At 36.0% G+C, this 12,092-nt stretch overlaps 1 protein-coding gene across 4 annotated transcripts in view; it reads left to right on the top strand.

Annotated features, from left to right (window-relative positions):
- Positions 1-602: 602 nt before the first annotated feature.
- Positions 603-12,092, top strand: part of LOC106868437 (retinoic acid receptor RXR) — a 584,509-nt gene continuing 573,019 nt past the window's right edge. For 2 of the 4 annotated variants that reach the window (XM_089361057.1, XM_089360923.1), the window contains exon 1: positions 810-1,029. The gene's annotated coding sequence lies outside the window, so the exon portion shown is untranslated. Of the gene's footprint in view, positions 1,030-12,092 lie in introns of all 4 variants that reach the window. The other 2 variants (XM_089360965.1, XM_089360953.1) reach the window with 2 other exon arrangements.

The raw sequence follows: 12,092 nt of genomic DNA, 5'->3' as shown, positions 1-12,092 counted from the left end.
AAGCAGTCTGGATGTGTTGAGAGCGAAAAATTAGGGTGTAGGCTTAAACGTGTCGTCACCGTTTAGAGTCAATTGAACGAAAACACTTAAAGATCCCACCTCCGTATTCCAATGGTTTAAATATAACGATTTTCCGAAAACAAATTGTCGAGCTTCCAAAACATAAAGAAAACCGGCAAACCAAACAGGTAAATAAGAGAATAAAAAAAAAGATTTATAGAAGCTCTGTTATATTTCAAAACAATTTAGCATAACACAAAGTGAATGTCAGTGAAAAGGTGTCTCCAACCATGTATAAAATGACGACAATTCATCAAAGATGACTCTTTTTCTTTTCTTTTGCTCCTTATTTTGACACATGCTTTTCCTTTCTTAATTTTGTAAAAATATAAAAAAAGAATAGAAAAAAGGAGAAATAAATTATATAACAGGATTGTGTCTAGCATCTTTGCAGTTTGAAACTTCAAACGTTACAATAGCAGCTGTCTATAGTTTGGGATTGATATATATAAAAAAAATTATTATTATTATTGCACCAATAGAAGCGTTCAGTAAGCTAGCTGATTTGTAGCTAAAAAGAATTATTTCATGGTTCACTTTCTATTCTTTGTCAGTGCAATGAATCACCCAGCAGACCTACAGCACTACCACCACCACTACTACTACTACTATTACTTGTTGTTGTTGTTTTGGGGAGAATGGCACCGACAATGCTAATAGAGTAGTTTATGTCCGTTCCACCTCTCTGCAACAATCACTACATCACCAAGTTATTATATCCATCATCACTACTACTACTGCTGCATCTTATTGGTTGATTTCTCTCTGTCTCTTCTTATCTAAAAATGTTCTCCCTATGATTTAATTGCCTAGCAAAATCAAAATAATGTGAGTCGTATTTTCCCCCACTTTCTTTTTAAAATCCAATTCCTTCCATTTACACAGCATATCTTCAGTGGAACTGAGATATTAAGTGCAGTCTAACGTTGTGGTCAGATGAACTGTGTTTATACTCCAATGTATTAATAGGTAGGTAAACTATTTTATTTGTCTATATTTCAGTGTTGCTAATATTTATTAACAGTATTTGGTAGATTTCTCCTCAAGTGAATCAAATAGGTGCCAGTCTTGTATCAAAGTCGATATTATCAATTGATCTTGACCTGAATGTGTGTGGTCTTGTGCTTATATCAGAAATTATTGCTGTTATCGTTGTTATTATCAAGGTGGTAAACTAAGGCGGCGAGCCGACAGAATAGTTAGCACGCCGGACAAAAAATGCTTAACGGCGTGTCTTCTGGTTTTACGTTCTGAGCTTAAATTCAACCAAAGTCGACTTTGCTTTTCATCCCTATTGGAGTTGATAGAATAAGTACCAGTTAAGCATTGGTGTCGATGTAACTGACCAGCCCTCTCCCACAAAATCTCAGAAAGGATTATTAAGGTGGTAAACTGGCGGAATTGTTAGCGCGTCGGACAATATGCTCTTTACATTCTTAATCCAAATACCGCCGAGGTCAACTTTGTCTTTTATTCTTTCAGTGTCGATAAAATAAGTACTGGGGTTCATCTAACTGACTAAATCTCTCGACTAAAAGTTATTGACTTTGTACCAAAATTTGAGACCAACCACTGAAGATGACTTTGTCTTTCATCCTTTCAGGGGTCGATAATATGAAGTACCCGTAAAGTACTAAAATTATGGGTCATATGCCAAAATTAGAAATAATTATTATTACTGGTGGATTGACAGAATCGATAGAGCATCGGAAAAAATGCTCTGTGCTACTTGTTCCACCTCTGATTTCAAATCCTATTGATACCTTTCATCTATCTTGCATCAATGAAATTGAGTACTAGTCAAATACTGAGGTCGATGGCATTGATTATCCCCTTCCCACAAATTTGCTTATAGATTGGTAGAATCGTTATGACATCGGACAAAATGTTTGAAGTTCTTTAGGTTCTGACTTCAAATCGTGCTAACGTAATGTTTGCTTTTCATCCTTTCGGAGTAAATAAAGTAAAGTACTAGACATGTACTGGAGATTATGATATCGACTACCCATCCCCTCCGAATTTCTGTCCTTGTATCTAAATTAGAAACTATTATTACAAATATAATTGGTATAATCGTTAGAGCGTCGGGAAAGAATCGTCTTGCAGCATTTATTCCAGGTCTTTACATTTTGAGTTCAAATCCCTACTACATCCACTTTGCCTTTATCCCTCTTATGTCGATAAAATAAGGTACCCAGTGAAGGCGGTAAGCTAGCAGAATCGTTTGTGATACGCATAAAATGCATAGTGGCATTTCTTCCGTCTCTTTACGTTCTTAGCTGAAGTCGACTTTGCTTAATAATTTTTCGGGGTCGATAAGATAAGTACTAGTTGAGCACCAGGGTCGATGTAATTGACTGATGCCTATTTTGAAACCATTTTTAAGGGCGGTGGATTTGCAAATTTATTAGTGTGACAGAGAAAACGTCCTGAGGCATTCGTTCCAGATTTTAACCTTCTGAATTCAAATTTCACCAAGGTCAAGTTTATTTTTCCTCTTTCCGGACTCGGTAAAACAAAGTAGCAGCCAACTACTGGTGTCAGTGTAACTTACTAACAAATTTCCCTCAAAACTATTGCCCTTGAATTAGAAACAATTATTTAACCCTTTAGCATTTAAAAATGTCATATCTGACCCAAATATTCTTCTTGTTTTGTGTTGAACCAGACTAGGTCTGGCCTCTCTCACATACTCTACAATGTCATTTTAAAAATAAACAGTTACATCATCAAAATCTCGAAGCCATGAGATAGTTCATGATTAATTCAAAACTATGTGAATAAAAAGCATTGCATTTGATAGAGTACTGTGAATGCTAAAAGGTTAAAACCAAATTTCAGCGGTTTTATGCGTGTTTCCACCCCTCACCAAGTTCCCCACCATTGTCCTGACATATGTGCATCATTGTCTGTTGTGAATGTAGTTTTATCTAATTATGTTTGTTTGTGTTTTGTTTGTTATTTTAGTGTTTCATGTGTTGTATAGAGTAATGTAGTGCAATGTGGATTGTATTATCTTGTTTGGTGGCGTTAATGTTTCGTACCGTATATGCTGTGCGGGTGGTGTTGTTTAAATGTCGGATGATAGAGTAAATATTTGCTGTTGTGTCCAGTATCTAATATGTTTTGAGTTATAATATTGAACGGTAATTATACGAGGGGATGCTGAAAGGTCCCTGGCTTTGGGAACGCGAAAATACAGGAGGATCAGTTAATTATGATTTTATTCAACATATTCCCCTCTCAGATTCACACACTTATTTCAGCAGTCCTTCAGTTTTTCCAAGCCCTTAAAAAGAACTCGGAAGGTAGGGCCTCTAGCCAGGCCTATCACCACACCCTTAAAGCCCGGAACTTTTCAACACCCCGCCGTATAGAGAATGTGTTGTGGTGGTTATTCTGTAGAATATGAGTAGTGTGAGCTCTGATATGTCTTTGGATAGTTAGTGTATATAGGCTTTGTATTGTCTCCTGATATTGTACTGTTTAAGCTGAGTCAGGAATTGAACGTTTCTTGCGTAGAATGCAGGCCATGTTTAGCAGGACTGTCTTGTGGACTTTATGTAACTGAGTAATATTACAAGCCCTGGTATAGTTAATGCATTTTTGCTCATTCCTTCTCATTTTATCATAGCACATCACATGCTTCGGTTAAACTGTTTTCATTTTCATAATAGCTTAAATTATCATTAATATTGATTTTGTTCCTCATCCGACTTATATCAATTTCAAGATCCTTGTACTTTGATTTCTCCACTTCTTGGACACTAGAATGCTCCTTGAATTTTTGTACTCTTTCCCTCTCTTTTTTTTTCTCTTGTCGCATATATAACCAGTTCAACTGTTCACCATCTGTGTTCTCTCTTTGTATCTGTTGACTTTTTCTTTGACACCATACGTGTACTTCATATTCGTGATCAGCCACGCTGGCTCGTAACCGTTGGTTTTATGTACTTTTATTTCCTTCATTTCCCCATCCTTTGCCTGTATCGTTTCATTCTTTCACTTGTTGCTTCAAGTTTTCGATTTCGTTCCATAATGAAGGTTGTTTAAATGTAAACTGAAGAATAAAATTAACGGAAGTGTAAAGGGATAATATAAAGCGAGAATATGATTTGAAGAGCAAAAATTTGTGCTGAGGTTATGGAAAAAAAATTGGAATGTGTATTCTACATGATGCATGGACGCCTAGGAATTATGTCCTTTGTATCATATATGATACACAGAATAGGCAAAGGGTTAAATGTGAAGGAAGAATAAAATTTGTAGTGCGAAATGTAAGATAATCCTTTCTACTAAAGGCATAAGGCTTGAAATTTCGGGGTGAGGGGACTAGTTGATTACATCGACTCCAGTGTTTCCCTGGTACTTAATTTATCGAGCCTGAAAAGCAAAGTTGACCTCGGTGGAATTTGAACTTAGAACGTGAAGACTGACGAAGTACCGCTAAGCATTTTGCCCGGCGTGCTAACGATTTTGCCAGCGCACCACATTTAAATGTAAAATGATAATAAAATTAAATAAAGACTGCAAGCAACTAGAATACTTTTGTTGCTGACTTGCTATCTGATGCCCCAATAAAGTAAAACTGTTTACCTTTTCAAAAGTAAAAAAAAGAAAGTGTTTCCTTTCGCAAAGAAAATATTTTATAGAAAATGAAATTAAGATAAACATTTCGATCATTTCAAATTAGCACTGTGTACCACAAGAGAGATAACCCTGAAATGGCTTACTAGAATAAGCAATTGTGAATGAACAAAAGCATTTCATGATAAAAAAGGGTGGAAAGTAAAGTGCCATCGTGTGTGACGAAAGTATGGTGACTCGATGTTGAATTGTGTAAAATTGAAAAATAATTTTTAAAAAAACCAGAAATATAAGAGGCATCGCTACTCGTCGCATACTACTGGACTATTATTTAATCAAGTTTATGTAGCTTAGTGCCTCTCCTAATGAGAAATTTAAAATATTTTTAAAAATTAGTTCTAATTATCATCTGTATTTTAAAAAAGCTAAATGAAATTTTCACTATTTTTGTTCTGAAAACTCTTTTTGGATTTTTTCCCTTTGAAAAGCACATCGAGAAATTAATTTTTTGTAACTAAACACTTTCAGACTTCGGACACTGGTAGAATGTGTCATATAAAACATCTTTTACTCTTTGTCATGTTGAGAAAAGTTTATATTTTCAAAGTTATTTCGTGTTAAAGTCGTGGTATTTCGGTAATTTCAACCAATCAATGACGTGTATTCAGCTGAATAAAATTACTGCTGTTGTTTGTCAACAACAACTTCCGGCGGTGTATATTTCGTTTGTCACTGTTATTTATGACATCGTTCGTGCGTTTGTACTGATTTTAGCTTTAGAGTTTTAAGGTTAGGGATAGGGTTTTAGAGTTAGGGTTAGGGTTCGGGTTTTAGACTTAGGGTTAGGGTTTTAGGGTTAGGTTCGGGTTTTAGGGTCAGGGTTAGGATTTTAGGGTTGGGGATAGGGTTTTAGAGTTAGGGTTAGGGTTATAGGGTTAGGTTAGGGGCAGGGTTTCTAAGAGTAAAAGATGTTTTATATGACACATTCTACCAGTGTCCGAAGTTTGAAAGTGTTTAGTTACAAAAAATTAATTTCTCAATGTGCCGTTCAAAGGGAAAAGATCCCTCTTTTTTTTGTCCCCAATTGTAAACATATTTCACTTATTTATTCCCTTCGAAGCGTAACCTGTGAAAATATATCAACATTGTAATATATTGAAACCTTCAATCTAACTTAATCATTTCCAGTTAGAAGATGGCAACGAAATGTTTATAACAATAATGGAAATTGAATTTTTTCTAAATAGTAAAATATATAAACATAGTAATAATAAAAATTGTTCCAATATTTAGCACAGAGCCAGCACTTTTAGAGAGGAGACTAGTAGATTGCTTCGACCTCCAGTACTTGACTGGTACTTTATCGACATCAAAAGAATGAGAGGCAATGTTGACCTCGGTAATATTTGATTTTAGAACATAAAGTTCCGTTAAGCATTGGTCCAGCGTGCTAACGATCCTGTCAACTCACCACATTAATAATAATAATAAATATATAGGTGGGATTGGCTAATGAAAGGAACCCTAAAAAAAAAAACAGATCGAGAGCATTACACTGGCAGCGCAGGACCAAGCTCTGACCACGAACTGGAGGGTCAACCTGAGGAATGAGCAAGTGTTTCCGCTGTGCCGCATCTGCGATAGAGTGGATGAAACCATTGCCCATATCACGAACGAATGCCCTAGGCTTGCCCAAAACCGCTACAAGTTGTGGCGATACGCCCAGATAGCGAAAGTGCTACATTGGAAACTGCGAAAAGTGGGGGCTAGAGAGAGGCAAGACGTGGTATGAGCACAAACCGTAGAGAATGGCGGAGTCGGAGACTAGAAAAATCCTCTGGGATTTCCAGATCTAAACAAATCAGGTGCTAGAGCATAACAGACCGGACCTAGTGGTGGTGAACAAGGTGCACCACATATGCTATATAGTTGACGTTGCATGCCCCTTTGGCCCACGAATAGTCAAAAGGGAAGGCGAAAAGATAGATAGATAGATAGATAGAACCCTCTTAAGTACGAAATAGCCTGGCTATGGAAAATGAAGAAGGGGAAAATAGTGCCAGTTATTGTTGTGTCCTTGGGAACAGTATCAGAAGGCATCAAGAGGAATATGAAGGAAATTGGAATAGAGTGCCCAGTAGGACTCTTACAAAAGTTGTGCCTCCTTGGCACGGCCAGAATAATCAGGAAAGTATTAGATAGTTGAAAAGAACGACTAGTATGGTACCGCAGGCTGCAGGTAGTAAGCCCGCTACGCATGTAAGACTCCAGGAGCTCCAACAAAACCTGTGATAAAGAGAAAATAATAATGATAATGATGGTTTCAAATTTTGCCAACAATTTGGGGCGAGGGGATGAGTCACTTATATCGACTCCAGTGTTTGTTCAACTGATACTTTTTTTATCGACCCTCAAAGGATGAAAGGCAAAGTTGGCCTCAGCGGAATTTGAACTCAGAACATAGCGACGTTCTATGTGCCGCTTACGATTGTGCTAACGATTGTGCCAACTCGCCACCTTAATAATAATAATAATAATAATAATAATAATAATAATAATAATCATTTCCACTATAGGCACAAGGCCTGAAATTTGGGAGGAGGGAACTAGTCGATTGCATCGACACCAGTGTTTCACTGGTACTTAAATTATTTATCCCCGAAAGGATGAAAGGCAACGTCGACCCCGGTGGAATTTGAACTCGGAACTTGAAGACGGACAAAATGCCGCAAAGAATTTTGCCCGGTATGTTAATGATTCTGCCAGCACGCCGCCTTAATAATAATAATAATAATAATAATAATAATAATAATAATAAAGGATTTTTAATTGCTGCACAAGACCAAAGCCTCCCCACCAGAAATTACCAAAAACACATAATGAAAAGAAATATAACAAGTAACTGTAGAATATGTGGAGATCGACAAGAAACAATAAATCATATTATCTCTGGCTGCCCAGTCCTGGCTAAGAAGGAATATATTCACAGACACGACAGAGCTGGGACCTATATACACTGGAAGCTATGCCAACATTATGGAATAGCAACAGAAAAAAGATGGTATAAACACACGCCAGAAAAGGTCACAGAAAACGAGAAAGCAACCATACTCTGGGATATGCCAATACACACAGATAGAGAAATTAAGGCAAATAGACCAGATATAGTTGTCAAAGATCATGAAGAAAAAAAATGCTTTCTAATTGATGTATCAATACCAGCAGATGACAACGTTTCTCTAAAAGAAATGGAAAAACTTTCAAAATACAAAGACCTGGAAATAGAGATAACTCGAATGTGGAATCTAAAAACAGAAACAATTCCTATCATAGTAGGTGCCTTAGGTATAATAAAAAAAATATTCAGACAAATACATAACAAAAACACCAGGACTTACAAATATATATAACATACAGAAAATTGCACTACTGGGTACTGCACACATTCTACGCAAAACACTTTCAATACAGTAAACATAAGAGCACCACAGCAAACAACAGCACATACCCAAGGCGCACAGAGCTGCGCTCGGTAGTGAAGTGAAAGCACGTTATAAAAATAAAACTACTGAATAATGATAATAATAATAATAATAATAATAATAATAATAATAATAATAATAATAATAATTTATTTGTCAAAAGTGCGTCTGAAGAGGGGATATTACAAGGATAGTTTACAATTTGTGAAGGAGGGATTACATAAAAAATTAGAGGAAAAGGGAGAGAAGCTAAGAGATAGAATAAAAAGTATACATAGATACAAAATAATACACGAATGATACAGTCCTCCCGATAGAGAAAGCCTCCAATTAAGGCCAATCAGAAATACACCACGGGAAGGCGGTGAGCTGGCAGAATCGTTTACGCGTCGGGCGAAATGCTTAGCTGTATTTCGTCAGCCGTTACGTTCTGATTTCAAATTCCACCGAGGTCGACTTTGCCTTTCATCCTTTCGGGGTCGATAAATTAAGTACCAGTTACGCACTGGGGTCGATATAATCGACTTAATACCTTGTTTGTCCCCTCTATGTTTAGTCCCTTGTGGGCAATAAAGAAATAAGAAATACACTACAGATTACACTGCCCACCAAGGACACAAGCTCTTGTCCAACCGCTGTTTTCCAGTCTGCAGGCACATACTTAGAATAATAACGTTTAGCCTGGCCATTTTTGCCATAGATACCCACCCCTTTTTGACAAATTTACTGTAGCAGAACACTTCACTCTTTGCTTTCTCAGTCGAACTTTAAAAAAGCCGATGAGATTTTCACCAAAGGCAAAGGTATCTGTCCGCAATTCTTTTAGCCTCGTTCCCTACACAACCTCTTTCGCCTCGGCCACGAGACAGAGGAACACTGTTTAACCCCCACCTTGTGAAAGGCGGGAAGTGAGGCGATCCTCACAATAGACTAATCAGATTCATCCTACACGCAACAACAGCTGTTCGACATAACTTCACAAGTCAACAATGTATGTATCTGGAATATCATTAACCAATGTGCTTTTTAATATTTGTTTAAAACGGTAACATGTGATTTGAGGGAGATTTGGTTATTATTTCTAATGGATCGAGTGACAACATAGAGGGACTCTCATCGGCTTGTATTGGCTCTCATTGGTTTGTATCAATATTAGTACAAGACGATTGTGTGACAGAGACCGTAGTGTCAATTCACTACAAATGTGACAATGTGCTTGTGAAATTAATATCTTTTGCAAATAAGTCAGTCATCGTTCAAGACAGTTATGAATAATTATATTATCTGTTCCTCTGGTATATCATACGTTTTTTTTTTGTTTTTTTTTTTTGGTTCTTTTTCATTATTTTCTAAGACAGTTATTTCCTCTGTTAGAAATCACACAAATTATAACTTTTTTATTTAATATAATCTTCCAGGTAAATGTCAAATAGTATTTGATTTAACATTATCTTGAGAATTCTGGTGGCTAAAGGAGGTTTGAACTCATTCTTCATCGTTCCGCACATAGAATTTAATGAGAGACATTTTAATAAAATCAATCAATCAATCTGATCAACAACTGGTCAAATGTATTCACATAATAGCAACAATACTTTATCACTGCATGTATCTACTGGCTCGATTATCCGTTTTTAATCGAATATGTCAACTTTGCCACATTGAACTAGAATCCATTTAATCTGATCGATTATCCGATCCCAGATAGAAAGACAACATCACCGACTACCTCTGTGAAATCGATCACCTCGTACTGATTGAGTACATCAGTCCAGCCAATTAAGCACATATGTTTCATCTCACGCTTTGCTACATAATGTCTGTATCTATGAGAGCGGGCGAATCTAGAAACCTCTTAGCAATATGCACCGTGTCACACTTACGCCAGTCGCAAAAGGTCCAAGTAACTACCCCGACATAATGTTTCTTTAGTGCTTCGGTTGCAGCACGATATTAATCAATATCAGACAAGATCAATAAATAATTTTTTTTCTGATCTCTGGTATCATCTCATATTTTAAACAAAAGTATTATCTAATAGATGACTGAAAATGACCAGATAACACAAAGACCAAAAACAATAATAGATTACAGTTTTGAATTTATTATTGATCTATAATAATCCTTAGCTTATCTTCAAGCATTAGCATATTCTCATGTACAAGGATATTGTTTCATTATTGCAGACTGATATTTCTGATGATTGTTTATTGTGATAAGATTATTTTTGTCTTTCAATTTGGTTATATATATCTAAAACATTATTAAAATACCTTAACAAACACCACTAAACTCCTCTTTATAACATTAGCGAATTTTAAGAAATTCCGTTATGTTCCAATCAGCTATTTTAAACAGATTACTGGCTTATTAACACCTACAAGCTGTCTTATACTTTAAAGAGGACATTAATTACTTTGCAGCTCTAAGAGAACATCAAAGCATACTTTTCTGCCTGTCATTCACTAATAACTTCATTATTAACATTTATATATCAAAGTAACGAAGATCTAGGAAATCCTTATTCATTCTACTAGAGTCATTCTCTTCCAATTTGATTCATAGCTACAACACTTTTATCAATTCTAAAGTTTAATTACAGCCTTGAGTTTCCAATATTTGAGCTTTTAATTCTACATTATTTACTCTTTAGTAGTAAGCATAATCACATTATATCCTAAGTATTCACTCTGTTTTCAAGGGAAGCTGCCAGATCATTCAAATATATTCGTTACCGGTTTCCATCTGAAATCAACTGTTCCTCGTATGCCATCCTCGTCTCGCCTGCTTTATTTAATTGCTATCTAACCACGACAACCACTTACGTCAATCTACTCGCCAACGCACTTACAATCGATTTCTAACATTGGAACATTGCTACATTGCAATACTGCATCTCTCAGAAAGATGTAAGGCAAAATTGATCCTAGTGCTTAGGACTTAAAGGGGCCTAAATGTTGCAAAGCATGTTATACGTTATTCTAACGATTCTACGAATCCAATGTGTCTTGAAACGCTCGTGTTATCAGCTGATCTTTTTGTTGTCTTTATTTCATTTCATTACTTGAGATCAGTTCATTAAGCCATTTCTTACGCCTTGCACAAAGTCATAAAATTTGTGGTTACTTTCCTCTCTTCCTGGCTTTGTGTCTAAACTAAGCATTATCACACTACATTATAATGCGTTGCACGTTTTAAGACAAATAGCAAAATATTAGGGGATATCCTTGCTGGAGAGCATCTTTCATTTATTGTTTAATCACTTAATCGTACAGATCAATGTCTATATTTAGACAATCCTTTAGATTTTACCCAGCTGCATTAATATTTTCAAATCTGAAGTAAACTCTTCTAGCAGAACATTTGACTTTAAACATTGCTATTTCTAAAAATACATTGTGGAATATTATATTAGACTGATTTTTCTTTGTTGATAGATTTACTCCATTAATAGATTTATTTGCTAAAAATACGGGAAAATATACTTCCCTTCATTAATTTTTAATAACTTTAATTTTAAATTTACTTCCTCTATATGAGAAGAGGAATTAGGGGGAAAAACATAGAATAGAGCTTCGGAGTAATTGTACAAAGTATTTAAATGTCGTAGCAAGCGAACCCTCTCCAAATCTGCCTTAACTTTTCAATGAGGAAATGACAGCCTTAAACATATCTCCAGAAAACGGGTAACCACAACTGGGATAGCTTCTACTATGGAAACAGCCGGTCAGAGTTGATATTGCTAAACAATGACAACAGCAACTGCTTTCAGAAAGGTGAGTATAATTCTTGAAACTGTTCTTAAATGACACCGTGATCAACATCTTCACCAGCTCAGAACAAGATGGTTTCCTCTTGTGAAAAGCCTTGCTGAAAAGCCCTACATAAATTGATTTCACCCTGATAAGAAATTGGTCAAGCAATAAACGTGCTTGACCCAACAAGATGTTGGGTCGAGCTCAA

Source organism: Octopus bimaculoides, chromosome 1 (genome assembly GCF_046866305.1).
Source record: "Octopus bimaculoides isolate indiv1 chromosome 1, ASM4686630v1, whole genome shotgun sequence".
NCBI classification, from domain to species: Eukaryota; Metazoa; Mollusca; class Cephalopoda; order Octopoda; family Octopodidae; genus Octopus; species Octopus bimaculoides.
The sequence above is the reverse complement of the archived record's forward strand: the minus strand, read 5'-3'. Positions and strand labels throughout refer to the sequence as shown.